This window comes from Daucus carota, chromosome 2 (assembly GCF_001625215.2).
Source record: "Daucus carota subsp. sativus chromosome 2, DH1 v3.0, whole genome shotgun sequence".
Lineage (NCBI taxonomy): Eukaryota > Viridiplantae > Streptophyta > Magnoliopsida > Apiales > Apiaceae > Daucus > Daucus carota.
The window spans coordinates 22,190,841-22,206,826 of NC_030382.2; the positions used below are offsets into that span (position 1 = coordinate 22,190,841).

The window sequence follows — 15,986 nt, forward strand, 5'->3', positions numbered from 1 at the left end:
ATTAGCAGAAATTTCAGTTTAAGCAAGCACAAAGTCAAGATTCCATATATCAAGAATATACACAGGCAGAAAAATATTTAAATTTACACATGTGACAAACCAGACATATGCAGCAATTTACAGGATAAGCATGGAGACAGAGCACTTCAAGTTAATATCATCCAACTAGTCAAGTTACATAATTTCCACATGAACCAAGGAATCAGATAGCAGATATTATATACATATGATATTCATACAAGATCAGAATACACAGACTAGGTATGCATACTTTCACATTTACAAGTTCCAAGGACATTCATTTTGACACAATTCAGAGGACAAATAGAAGCATTTTAGTATTACAAGCATTTTTGCATTCATGATAATCAAATACAGAGATTATAGGAGTAACATGGAGGCAAAACACTTTAAGTTTCAATGAAAATCATTCATACAGCAGATCTTAACACTCTTTAATCTTATAGTCATAACACAACTTTTATCAAGGTTTGCCAGTCACTTAACATTTAGATTCCAATGTCTTAAAAGCATTATACCAGCATTGTTATTTAATCAGTTAAAGTTTAGTTTCAGCAATTATATCAGCAGACCTTTCAATGATAAGTTAGACAAAAATGACTTTTAAGATCATATAGCCAAAGAGCATGATTTCATCACAATGGGCATATAGTACAGATTATAATCATTACTCTATTTACAGCAAATCTCACTCAAGACAGACAATGCAGATATCATTTAATTTCTACATTAAGTTCATAGCAGACACCTATATACACATAAAGATTTAAGAACATAGAATCAGACATGATTTTACATAACAGCTTTCAGATAAACAAGATACAAGAAAGTCATAAGGTCAGATAAACATGATATTTTAACTGTTTTTAGGAAGTAGCATAATATCATATAAATCAGATTCAGCAGACATGATATAATTTGATCCTTTGAAAACTGGATTAGTCATTTAAGCATGGTTGTAGTTCAAGGAACAAGATAGACTCAAATATCAGCTATAACAGTACCACACCAGATTAACTAACATATCTATACATTTATTTCAAATTAACAGATGACAGAGATTTAAACATACATGTAAAGTCAGGTTATCAGTCATGGTATTACTTAAAATATAATCCAATCATCATATTAACAAACTCACAGACAAGTAACGCAGGATGCACACATGTCAGAATATCATAAAAGACCAACTTTAGATAAATTCAGGTTTAATCTGTGCCAAAAAAATAGAGTTTGCATACAACACATATACATATTCACATGACAATCATTTAATCACTCAAATGTGGCAGAAATTTCAATACACCCATATATTCAATTTCACAGAAACATATGTCATGGACAAGAATAATTTACCAAGTTTACAAACATACGAACATATTACATACATTTCAGCAGTCAGAAGATAAAATTTCAAATATGTAATCCATCCATACATCAAACAAGGCACATTTCAAGATATTCATTTCAGTATACAGGATATACATGTATCATGGATTTTGAGCATGTGAATCATGTTATACATTATTCAATACTTCGAGCATAACATATTAGCACACAATCAACAAACATTTTCAACAGTTATCAAGACTAAACAAATATAACAGCGGCTTAGGCCGTAGAGCCCCTCACCATAGTCTCAGGGCATAGAGCCTCCTGAGATCCTTACCTTAACACGAGTTTGCGAGCTAGTAAGATGGAGGTTCTGGAGTCTTTATGCGAGCATGGTGCAGTTGAGTCAATCAATTATCTAGGCTCTCAAGATAGAGTTTTGGGTTGAAAAGCCCTAGCTCACGATGCGATGTGAATCGCTCTTGAGAAGCTCGGAGATGACTAGATCGAGCTGCAACTTCATCAACCAAGCCATTTGACACACGCTTGAGTTAGGGTTTGTAAACCCAAGACTCAACCAGTTCCTATTTCACATACTATCGCCTCAGAGAAGTCTGAGTCACGCCAGATTCGCCAGTACTTTGAATCGGCGAAAGAGAGTGAAATAGGGCTTCGCCGAGGATGAGAAACACTCAAGTCATAGCGAGAGATCATCTACAGTCTCCGATCCGTGCTGAAATCATCACTAAACCTGCAAAAACATCTCGAAAAACATGGTCAGCCGCTCGATTTACGAAACCCTAGAATCAGGGTTTTGAAGATCGAAACAAAATCAAAAGAAATCAGTATATATATGTATATAGCTGTTGGATTAGGACCGAAACCCATCGTTAACTGTCGCAACGATAGGTATCCGAGGTCGGAATCCCATTTTTCTCACCTAACCCATGATTTAAACACGAGACTTAAACAACTGTGATGTTTAGATCTCAAGAGAGAAGTGTAGTAGTGTTTAGTTTTTGAAAAAGAGACGAAAGATTCATCAGGAGACGAAATCGCCATGGAAGAGCTTGGAAGCTCGAGAAAACTCGAGAGAGAGAGAGAGAGACTCAAGAAGGGTCGAGAGAAAAGAAACTGGTGAACAGTGTGCGGCTGAACTCAACGCACTGTACATGTATATATATAGACTGAAGGAACGGTTTAGATCAGACTTAGGGTTTATATGGACGATCAAGATTAAACCAGCCATGGGTCGGGTTGGATCAGTAAACCGGGTAGGTTTTTGACCCGAAACAAACATTTAAAAACTGTAATCAGATTTTTGAATATTGATAAATCCATTTTCGAAAATTAAATATTAAATAGTATAAAAATCATAAAAATAATTAAAAATACATATCTCCCTTAAAATATTATTGTCCAAATTATAAAAATAATTTTGAGTGTATTTGGACAAAATTTTTAATAAAAAGTAATTTAGGAGATAAATATAAAGTAATTATATTTACCAAATTTAGGGTAAATAAATATAATCCACAAATTGATAATTTCATAAATTTATCCAATTTTTGAGGGAAAAAGGTATTTTAAAATTATATTGGATAAAATTATGTATAATTATCAAACACATAAAATTTGGTGGATATTAAAATATATTATTATTAATTTTGGCAATTAAAAAGTGTGTATTGTAAATAGGATTAATACCATATACGTAGTATCTTAGAAATATTTTTTTTTAATAAAATATTCGCTCGCCTAAGAAATGTTATCAATTGTATACGAAATAAGTCAGTGCTCTAACTCATAAAAGTCCGATCAATAAATTCTTATTGACAAATCTGAACTTTAAGAGTACACACAAGAAGAATTCCGTTTGATAAAATTTCTTACACGTAAGATGACTAGTATATATGATAAAAATTCTATTTAAAATATATTTGGCCAAAATTTATCACTTTGTATATTCCAGCATTCCTAAATCCAAACGGAGTTTAGCGAATCTTTCGGAACTTAAAGGCTTTGTGAATATGTCAGCGACATTATGCTCAGTTTCTACATGAGTCATTTTGATGTCACCTTTATTGACATGATCACGTAGGAAGTGATGTCGTATATCTATATGCTTAGATCTTGAGTGCAACACGGGATTTTTACTTAAGTCAATTGCACTCGTGTTATCGCATAAAATAGATATCACATCAAATTTAATATTATAATCCGCTAATGTTTGCTTCATCCATAATATCTGTGCACAACATTTAGCAGCGGCTATATATTCAGCTTCCGTAGTGGATATGGATACAGAATTTTGTTTCTTGGAAAACCACGAAACTAAACATCCACCAAGGAATTGACACGTACCACTAGTACTTTTTCTGTCTACCAAATGTCCGGCATAATCAGAATCAGAAAAACATACTAGTTCAAAAGGTACACCTTTAGGATACCAAAGGCCAAGATCCATCGTGCCTTTTAAGTATCTTAATATCCGTTTAACAGCGGATAAGTGCGATTCCTTTGGAGCAACTTGGAATCTAGCACACTTACAAACACTATATTGAATATCGGGTCTACTAGCGGTAATATATAGCAAACTACCAATCATGCCTCGATATTTCTTAGTGTCAACAGGAATTCCTTTCGGATCTTCTGTTAATTTGTCAGAAGTTGACATAGGAGATGATATGGGTCTAGCATTCTCCATATCAAATTTCTTGAGCATTTCCTTACAATACTTAGATTGTGAAATATGTATGCCCTCATCGGATTGTCTAATTTGCAAACCCAAAAAGAAATTTAATTCTCCCATCATACTCATTTCGAATTCCTTACTCATATTTTCAGAGAATTCTTTACATAGATCATTATTTGTTGAACCGAAAATAATGTCATCTACGTAAATTTGGACAAGTAGTATATCATCTTTTTCTTGTCGTGTAAATAGAGTTTTATCGGCCGTTCCCATCTTAAAATTATTCTCTAATAGGAACTTACTTAGCCTTTCATACCAAGCTCTTGGAGCTTGTTTTAATCCGTATAAAGCCTTATATAGCTTATACACGTATTCTGGATTAACTGCATCTTCAAAACCGGGAGGTTGCTTAACATACACTTCTTCTTCCAATATCCCGTTTAAGAATGCAGATTTCACATCCATTTGATATACTTTGAAATCTTTATGACACGCGAAAGCTAGAAACATACGGATTGACTCAATTCTAGCTACCGGTGCATAAGTTTCATCAAAATCAATTCCTTCCATTTGAGTATATCCTTGAGCAACTAATCTTGCTTTATTGCGAACAACCGTTCCATTCTCATCTAATTTATTTCTAAACACCCATTTAGTTCCAATAATGGAAGTATCTTCGGGTGGAGGAACGAGTTCCCAAAGTTTGCTACGAGTGAATTGCGTTAATTCATCTTGCATTGCGGATATCCAATCCTCGTCTAGCAAAGCCTCTTTAGCAGTTTTAGGCTCAATTTGCGAAAGAAAACTAAGATGATTTACTACATTTTGAACTTGTGACCGGGTTTGAACTCCTTTCGTCAAATCCCCCAAAACATTATCTAAGGGATGACTTCTTATCAATGGAATTTCTTTAGGAAGTTCATCTTCGGTTTGCAACAATTCTAATGGATTATTAGGAGGGGAAATACCCATATCCATATTTTCGAATTGTCGAATAACATCTTCGACACCATCCGTTTCAGCGTCTTCTTTATCAACAAGATCAATATACTTCGAGGGTGGTTTTGATTCATCAAAAGCTACATTCATAGATTCTTCCACCACAAGAGTTTTAAGATTAAATACACGATATGCTTTACTATTGGTCGAATAACCAAGAAATATACCTTCACTTGACTTAGGGTCAAATTTAGTAAGGTAATCTTTCGAATTTAAGATAAAGCATTTACTCCCGAAAACTCTAAAATAACTAACCTTAGGAGTTTTTCCAAAATAAATTTCATGGGGAGTCTTTTGTGTCATAGGACGTAATAAGACTCGATTTAGAATATGACAAGCAGTAGACATAGCTTCGGCCCAAAAATATTTAGGACGACGATATTCATTAAGCATAGTACTTGCCATTTCTTGTAAAGTCCTATTTTTCCTTTCTACAACTCCATTAGATTGAGGAGTATATGGAGCTGAGAAGTTGTGAGTTATTCCATTATCCTCACAAAAGGTAGTGAAACTAGAATTCTCAAATTCCTTACCATGATCAGTCCTTATATAGACAATGGTGTTACTTTGTTGATTTTGAATCTTCTTACATAAAGAAGCAAATGATTCAAAAGCATCACTTTTTGATTTGAGAAATTCCGTCCACGTAAATCGTGAAAAATCATCAACAATGACCAATGTATAAGAGCAACCTCCGAGACTTAGTACCGGAACCGGTCCGATTAAATCCATGTGTAATAACTCGAGAGGTCTAGAGGTTGATACCATAAACTTAGCTTTGTGAGAAGCTCGTATTTGCTTTCCAATCTCACAAGCTTCACAAGTATGATCTTTTTGATAGTTTAACTTTGGTATACCCCTAACATGATCATTCATTGAGATATTCTTTATTAACTTCATATTCGCATGACCTAATCTACGATGCCATAACCAAGGGTCATCTTGTGTAGTAATTAGGCATACATTAGAATGTTTACTAATATCGCATGTGTACACATTTTTGCTACGAGGACAAGTAAGCATTAATTTTCCATCCTTATTTAAGATAGAACAATGAGTAGGATAGAAAATCACCTTATATCCATTGTCGCAAAGTTGACTAATGGAGAGAAGATTATACTTAAGTCCCGTAACTAGTTGTACATTAGCAATCTTGAAATGTTCATTCCCGATATCGCCAATACCAATGATACTCCCCTTGCTACTATCTCCAAACGTGACACTTCCAGCGGTGACCTTTCTAATGCTTTTCAAGAGTGAATTATTACCGGTCATATGTCTCGAACAGCCACTATCAAGATACCACATGTCTCGTTTAGTAACAAGGCACACCTACAAAACAAATCAATAGAATTTATAGGTACCCTTTTGTCTTGAGGGTCCTCGGGTTAGAGTATCATGATAAACATTTGTATTATAGAAACTAGGCATGGTATAAGCATGAGTAGGCACATAGGAGTTTCTAGATGCATTGTTCCTAGAGTAATCATAGTATCTTGGTTTTTGCGAATTATTTCTTTGAGAGTTGCCACCTTGATACATGTTGTTTCTATCATTTGAATAATACATGGTATTTTGAGGATAGAAACGATGACTAGGAACAAAATGACTTCTAGACGATTGACCATTAGTATATGCCTTATACCCTGAATTTCTATTTTGATACACAATGGGTTTTTGAACATAACTAAACTTTGGTTTTCTTTGAGTGCCATCAACATAGTTATTAGGTACAAACCGATCAACCTTTGTATATGGCTTAGTTCCTTTACGAACCCACATATACTTCCCTTTAATCTCACCATTCTTTATCTTGCAATATTCAACCGTATGTCCATCTTTATTGCAATAAGAGCATTTGTACTTTGGTGTAGCGGGGACAAAAGTAGTTTGTTTCTTTCCTTGTACAAACTTCTTAGGTTGAGCATTTTTATCATATCCTAAACCTTCATGGTTATATGATATTTTCGAGTGTACCATTTTATCTAACAACTCATTTCCTTTTGTGAACTTTTGAATTGTTCTCACAAGATCATCTTTTTCTTTGCTCAAAATATTAATTTTGTCGTTAAGAATCCTTTCTTGATCCATAACTTGAGCTAAGATCTTGGAGTGTTCATCTTTAAGCCTTTGAGTTTCCAACTCGAATATTTCATCTTTTTCACTTAAGGCCTGAACCAATTCATCATTATCCTTTTGAACAACCGAATTTGACTTACCTTGAGCCAATGACTCATTTTGAATTTTTAAGTTTAGTAAGTCAACATGAAGCATACGAGTATTTTCATTTAATTGTAACTTCTCGTTTTCTAATTCTTCGGTGTTCAACACTAAGGATATATTTTCGATTTCTAGCTTTGTAACAACATCCTTATACTTGTTGTTTTCATTTTTCAAGAAATCGTTTTGTTCACATAAAGATGAGACTTCCTCCTCGTGTTTAAGATTTAATTCACTAATCCGAGAGAGGGTATGTTGATTTACACTATTATTTCTTTCATTCATTTCAACCAACAAATCAATCAAATCACTTTTACTCATATCTAGCAAGTTTAACGAAGAGTCATTAAAAAGATGCATATTGTGTAAAAGTTTAGTACGAGAGCTTACCTCATCATTTGACGTGGAGATGTCCGATGATGAAGAGTCATCCTCGAGAGCCATTAAGCACAAGTTGACCACTTCTTCCGTAGCTTCCGAAGTTTCTTCATCTTCACTTAAATCCCAACCATTTTCGGCCACGAGAATTCGTCCCTTAGAGAGCTTAGGACATTCTCGTTTAAAGTGACCGGGTTGCTTACACTCAAAACACACATTAGGTGTTTCCTCCGGATTTTGTTCTTTTGGCTTACGAGGAGTGTAAGTACCATTGTTATTGGCATTATTATAACCATTGGGACTTTGATTGATTTTGCCCTTGTTATAGCCCGTGGTAGGATAATTACTCTTATTGTTAGGAGTATAGTTTTGAGAGTAATTTGGCCTTCCATTAGAGTTAAAAACTCTTTGTTGATTATTCGATTTAAGGAAGCCTTTTCCATACCGTTGAGCTTTACTTTGAAGTACACGACGGAGTTGTCTCGTTAATAGAGCTATCTCGCTTTCATCGAGATTTTGGAGTTCTTCGTTCAACTCTTCGTCGTTTTCATCTTCATCGATTAAGATGGACTTCAAAGCCATATTTTTCTTTTTGTCTTCCACTTTAGGAATGACCTTATCCGGAACATTATCTTCTTCGTAAGCACGAAGGTTCCCGAATAAGTTATCGATGTGGTAATCATTGAGATTGTGCATCTCTTTGATCGTAGTAACTTTAACTTTCCAACTCGGAGGCAAAGATTTAAGAACCCGACGATTCTTTTCGTTTTGAGTATAGTTCTTTCCGAGTTGAGTTAGTTCATCGATTATACGCGTAAATCTTGTTTCCATATCGATGATATTTTCTCCATCTTGGAGTTTAAAGTTCTCGTATTCTTGGATCAAAGTATCCATTCGAGAATCTTTTATGTCGGTAGTTCCTTCATAGGTAACTACTAACTTGTTCCACATTTCTTGTGCGGACTTGCAATTGTTTACTCGTTTATACTCTTTTTCTGCAAGTGCACTTGTGAGAACCATTTCCGCTTTAGCGGCGATATTCATTCTATCTTCTTCATCGTGAGTATATTCACTTACTTTCTTTTCGATGATAATATCGTCGACAATTTTAGTCGGAAGTATTGTACCATCTTCTATGGCCATCCAAACTTTGACACCTTGACTTCTAGCATAAATGCGAAATCTAGTTTTCCATGTGGCAAAGTTTGTGCCATCAAACAAAGGAGGTCTAGAATTTGAGAGACCTTCACTACAACCGATAGCATTAATAAAGGCCATATCGGATCTACTTTACAGAGTGCTTTTATAACCGTAGCACTTAAAAAAGTAACTGCTCTGATACCAACTGTTAGGTCCCGATAGATGGTTTAATTAAGCTAGAAGGGGGGTTGAATAGCTTAATCACCAATTAAAAATATTTATGTCGTTTTAAAAAGTTTTCACCCCTTCTTTAGAACTTGTATCGAGAGTATTGGCAGTTACGTGCGGAAGTGTAAGAAAAGAAAAGGAAAATATCACACGAGCGATTTTATCCTGGTTCGCGGTGGCTAACTCAACCCTTGGAGTCCACTCACCCCTAGTCCAGTCCCCGAGCTCCTCCCCGGACTCGAGATTTTCTCTACTATAAAGAACTCCTTCACAGTAGGCGGAGAAGCCTTTACAAATATATATCTCGGAGCGTAACTCTTTGTTACCTCCTCCCTATAAATGTAAATAACAAGACTTGTCTCGGAACGTAACTATCCTCGTTACTTCCTCAAAGTCGTTGCACCTCCAGTGGTCTTTGTACTTCTAAACCTTTCGCCGGTCTTGGATCTTAGGTATTAGGTCTTGGGTCTTTCCTCTTCTTCACGGTGCGATGACTATCAACTCCCCGTCAATACGTCAAAGACTTGGGTCTTAGAACGAAGATCACCTCACTTCACTTCACCTCACTGCAAAAGTTAGAACACAATATCCACAAGCAAATATATCCTTGTTTTATAAAAGTTTTGGTTCCGCAAGTTTTAGTCCAATTTAACCACGTTGAAATTAGTCGATTATAACGTTTAAGTATGGTGGTTAAGTCGTTGGTTCAATTTTAACAAATTATATCGCGCGGAGAAATATAAGTTGTTGATTTTAATAAGATCGAGTGATGAGTGAGTTTTGAAAAGACGGAGTCGAAGTCGAGCAAGATATATCACACACACTCTCACGAACGCAATCGAACCAAGTAGCTTGTTCGGATAACACCCCGCGATAGCAAAAAGGCCCAAACAGGGTTTACCACCGAAACAAGTAAAATCACTCACGTCACACACGTTCGGAAAATAAACAAGTAATACCACGTATCTTATCTTAATGATATCCCCACCGAGCACAGGGATGAAAAATGGGTTTCTCACTAAAACAAGAAGGGTATGGGAGTGATGGGAATGGGAGCACAAATTATGAGTTAGTGAGCAAATAAAGTTAGTGCACAAATTCCCGATAATAACGAGTGGCCAACTCGAGTATTTTGAAATCAAGAGAGCTTAAGATGAAGAGAAATTTGTTTAAAAAGCTCTTTGAAAAAGGTCGATTAAGACTCGGATAATTGAAGCTAAAAGAAACCACTTACACGATTAATGCACGAAAGTTCGCCGGAGAAATTCGTCGGAGGTTCGATACGACTTTAAGCACACGAACGAATTTGAGCAGCCCTTCGGGAGGTTGAAAAGAGTGGTTTATGAAAATGCTAAGATGAGCGGAGCTTGGTTGGGTGGAACGAAGCTTCGGGGTTTAAAACCTTGTATATATCGGAATATATGAAGAATCGAAGGTTTTAAAGATGAAGTAGAAGAAGTAGGCACTTGAATAAACTTTGGGAGAGTGTTTGTTCTTCAAAATCTCAGCATATATTTGGCTATTAGCTTGGGAAAAATGAATGGGTGGAGGGGTGTATTTATAGGCAAGAATGGGTGGGGTAAATGTAAGAAAAGTAGAAGTAAAAATGCAAATGGTAATTTAGCAAACCTTGGCAACTACTCCACTTTGTCCCCTTGTCCCCCACACCTAAAAAGGTGTTCTTGACCAGCATCTTGGACTAAAAATTCAGGGCATTTAATGCACTAGAAGACAGACACGCTTTACGAGATACCGATAAAAACCGTTACATTAAAAACGCGATATTTCGAATGTGCGAAATAAATTACGGAAAAAATATGATAAATCTTAGAATATTAGAAAATGGCATTCTGGAAATTTTGGTAATTTTTGGTCAACCCTAACTTGGTCAAACGTTCAGCGAGTGATCGGGTCGGCAGACAGAAAACGCTCCGGAATGAAAGTTCTCGGAAAATTACGAAAATTTAACCATGCACTAAAAATAATATTTAATTGGCTAATCTCAAGTTTCAAGTCATTTTGGCAAGTGGAAGTATTTTATTTGGATTTAAAACGATAAATCAGGTTTTCGGGTTTCAAATAAAATACGATAATTCTTTCGAAATTATCAGAGAGGGATTATGGCCAAACTTAAAACTTGAATAAATACTTAAAATATATTCCCGTAAAGATAAAATACTTTTGAGGGACAGGAATAATCTTAAGGTATTTAAACTGATTTTCTAAGATAAAAGCAGTTTTATGAAAAACCGAAACACTTTGTCTTTTGAAAAATACAAAAGAATACTTGACGAAGGTTTTGATACCAAAATACTTAGAAAAATATTGTTCATGATAAATCATGATTTTGATACGTTGAAAGAGCTTTCTAAGTATTGTGAATATTTTTCTCCGAAAAATAATGAATTTGAGAGACCGGGAGAAAATATTCCAGAATTGGTATAAAAGTGATATTAATATTTTAGAGACAAATATTAATATGGAGAAAATAAATCCTTCCTTGGATAAAATAAATCTTGAGGAATGAAGGATTTAATAGTTTTTGAAAAATTTAAACTAATTTATTCCGAGAGATAATAAATATTTAAATATGGAATAAATTATTTTAAATATAAATTTTGCAAATAATGTAACATGAGTACTCTAAAGAATACCAAATCTTGATAGTCCTTTTTCGAGCTTCATGTAATTTAATGTGGCGGTAGCAAGAAAGAGGTAATCGTAATCTCACGAAACGCCTCTGCGCCACTATTGCGTAATCAGAAAAATTTCCTTTAAAATAAATGAATTTTGATACGAAGGAATATTTAGAGATTAAAATTACTTGCCAAAAATAACTTTCCACTTTTAATTAATCAAATAAATTAATGTCCTATTTGGGAGGATTACTAGGTGAATTTAATTTTAATGTTTGTCACAAATACCGAAACAAATATATAAATAATTATATATCGAAGATATCCTTTCAGCATCCCACAATTTCAATTTTTTTTCATGAGTATTTTGAAACTTCATATACAAGCTTTGATAACAGATAACCTCTTGCTTTTCATACATTTGCATTTGGTGAATAAAGAACTGAAGTAACGGTGATAACACATCATCACAGGTTTAAAAAATGGGGTTATGAAAAGGGATGGGGAGATGATGCTGGAAGAGTTATGGAGACGATGAGATATCTTTCAGAGGTGCTGCAAGCACTAAATTTAGCTTGAAGTTTCATGCAACTTGTATATCCTTCATTCATTCTAGGTGACTCGACTTATCCCTAATGCAAAATGGGAATACGTGCAATCAATAACTTGAACTTGTGCTAAAAAGAAAACATTCTCACATTCTTCGAGTTCCATTTAGGACAGAAAGTTGAATCGTTCTGCAATGGATTTCACGTTTTGATATCCTTAGAGAGAGTTGTCTCGCGCTCCTAGGTATTCTCTACCTACCTACCTGTGTCGGTTTTGGGTATAGGTACCCTTTTGTTGAAGGTTGTTCGAGCTTTTTCTGGGAGTATGGCATGGGTTACTTCAGTGTCGTAGCGCCTGGTACTCGAACATTGGCTCGAGGCATTTTCTCTACCCCTTCTTACCCTGAAAAAGCAGGGTCACCTTACGTCCTTGAACCGATAACCATCTTTCGGCTAACCTAGCCTCCTCCGTCCCTCGGGACCAACAAGGGGTAGTACAGGAATATTCACGTATTGTCCATCGACTACGCCTTTCGGCCTGATCTTAGGCCCTGACTTACCCTCCGTGGACGAACCTTGCGGAGGAACCCTTAGGTTTTCGAGGCATTGGATTATCACCAATGTTTGCGTTACTCAAGCCGACATTCTCGTTTCCGCTTCGTCCACTACCGCTCGCGCGGGTGCTTCCCTCTAAGGCGGAACGCTCCCCTACCGATGAATAGGGATGGCAATCGGGTCGGATATGGCTATATCCAAATTCAAACCTGAAATTTTATACCGTACCCGAACCCGATCTGAACCCGAATATTACCCGAAAATTGATATCCAAATCCGATCCAACGGATTTCGGATCGGATTCGGATATACCCGAAACCCGATTATAAGTAGAGGCATACGAGAATTGGCCGTGGAGATCTCATTGTTTTCATTTGGACCAAGCCACACCTTACCCTTTCCACGCTTGAGGACGCTGGAGGCCAGACACTCCTGCAAATCGAGCGACGCCATCTTTTTTCTACGCAGTTGCGCTCACAAACTGAACAAGATGAAAGGGAGGCTAGGGTTTCAGTTTTATATTACACCTCTTAATTCTTACTGTTCTCCGGGCCAAGGGATTAGTCTTTCATTTTGGGCTTTATGTAACGACCTCGAAATTTCAAGCACGTAATTACGCGATTTATTCCTTAATTATTCAATTTTGCACGAGTCGATGATTGAAGTTATTAAATATTTGTTTCAAATTATTTAAGAGCGAACAATAATAGTCGAGATTTAAATAGTGCGAAAATTTTCAATGGCGCGAAATTTATTCTGGCGACTAGATATTGGTTAATAAGTGCCCGATAAATATAGATATAATATTTACGCGAATATTATGTTAGCGTGAATCTTAATAGTCATGCAAATCGCGAATATGATGGATTTTAATCGCAACTTTATATATTATTATTATTTAACAGGTGCGAGATTAGATCAGAAAAAATTCGCTATCTGTCAATTTAATTATTTTAGTTCCGTAAAAATTTACCGCGATAAATTGGATTCGATAAAATAGTGAGAAGTGAGATTAAAATTATTAATTTATTACTTGGTGACCAAGCAACGTTGCTTGGTGCCCAAGTAACAATAAGACTAATCTAATCAATGAGTGGATATTGGAGTGTAATAGTTGTTATAATCATTTTTAGTGATAATTAGCTAGTTGATCAAGATATATTAACTTGGATTTAATAGAAAGTTATTCATTAACTCTAAAACTTGAGAGGAGAAATTTGGAAGATTTCCAGGAGAATCCAAGGAGGAGATTTAGAAGAAAACAACACTAGCTAATAAGGAGTTCAAATAATTAAGATATATTCTCAAACTTTACTTATTCGTGACAAATCATTAATGATAATAAAGTATTTTGTGATAGAATTTAATTATTTGATCCCCACACAATGGGTACAGTTTACACATGATAAATTTTGAATAGTTATTTAATTAGCAAATATGGTGTAGTTTTAATTAGTAGTTGCTTTGGAGTTGATGAGTTTCACCCAATTTATAAATTAAGAGTTTTGTAAATTAGGGTTCTTAATAGAAATTGGGGATTTTGTGGTGGTTGTTGGTTTGAATAAATGGTGATGGGGGTTTTGATTGAGGGAAGGAGAGGGAGCTTCGGAGGAAGCAACCCCGGCATCGGAGCACCAGACTGCCCGACGACGCCGTCGGAGGCGCAGCGGCGGTGGTGGCCAAGGGACTCGCGAGGAGAGGAGATGAAATAGAGAGGGGAGATATGTGTGTGTGCGCGTGTTCGGCGGGGGTGACGGAACGGCAAGCCACCGCACTGGCGGTGGCGATGGTGCTGCGGAGAGAGAGAGAGAGAGAGAGAGAGACAGGCTGGAGAGAGAGAGAGAGAGTGACGACGGTGGAGCCGCCGGAGTAAAGCTCCGGCCGGCAGTGGTATAAAGGAGAGGCAAGGTTGGAGAGAAGAATGATGAGGAAGATGAAGGAGGGGTAATTTCGTAATTTGATTATAAATAAATGGGTTCTGGTAGCTGCTGGGTAAAATATTGTTGACGGATTGTAAAATAAATTACATATTTGAATTCCTTACGAAAAAATAGATGGAATAGGCTTTAGAATCATCGAAAACGGATTAGAAATGAAGGAGATATTAGCGGTCAAAGTTTCACCATTAGAGTTGACTTCGAGGTGAGAGAAAGTGTTGGTGGGTGTGTTGGAGGAGATGATGATGTGTCAGTTTTTGATTAGCTAGAATATTGAAGGATAGTATTTAATTAATTTGAGGGACTCAATGATGGAATTAGTAAAAGTGTAAAACATGAAAATCTAAGTAAATAATATTTCGGATTTGATGGTGAAGCCTAATTGAGAGATATTAGATAAATTTATAATTTGGGTGATTTAATAAATAATAATGAAATTCGGATTCAGATTGATTTAATATTAAAATGGGTATTTATGGATTGAAGAAAGTTATGGGAAGAATAAGGATATAAGGATAATTAAGATGATTAATTATTATTATAATTTTTTTAAAAGAGCAAAGATTTCCAAATAGAGAATAATATAAATTGTTTTAACAATCAAGGAATGTTAGAATGTTGATTATTCAAGGAGTAAGTATATGATTAAAAGGAAAAGAATATGAGATAAGAGTTGGAATAAAAAGAGACCTTGATAAGGTGTGAAACTATTGATTTGGAATAAAATACTAAGTTATTTTATTTTGTATATTAGAAGCAATTTACTCGGGAATCAAGCTGAGTATCAAACCCGGAATCAGGAATTGTATTTCAGAGGAGATCAGGCAAGTTCACTTAATCCTTCCTTTAATGTGCCCATGATGTGCCCATGATGTGCAAATATTTGTCGAACGTGATTTCATTTGATAGTTATATCTGTGTTTGAGTCCCGATATTTTGACATGTATTTGAATATTTCGAGAAGATCGGAAGAAATGGACACTAGAAGACTTGATATTTGTTCAGATTATTGTGAAAACAACCTTTCTTCGTTGCCCGAGTCCATCCATTGTTCGGGTTGACTCATTATTTTGTGAAACCAGAAATACCATGAATTTTCAAATGTTTAACCTATCATACTTTTTGAAATGGTTATTCTATTCTGAAATCTTTGCTTCGTTACAAAATTCATATTCAATTTTTGATTCCAACTTTGCTCGCAATTGAGAAGTGTAGTTCATATCTTTGAGTTATTATTTCAATACGAGCATAACTCAACTGAATTTGCTATAAACCCTGATGATTCGCTAATATTGCT

The 15,986-nt window shown here is 35.5% G+C and overlaps 1 pseudogene; it reads left to right on the top strand.

Moving 5' to 3' along the window:
- The first annotated feature begins 10,019 nt into the window (after positions 1 to 10,019).
- LOC108203241 (sucrose synthase 6-like) overlaps positions 10,020 to 15,986 on the top strand; it is a 14,321-nt pseudogene continuing 8,354 nt past the window's right edge.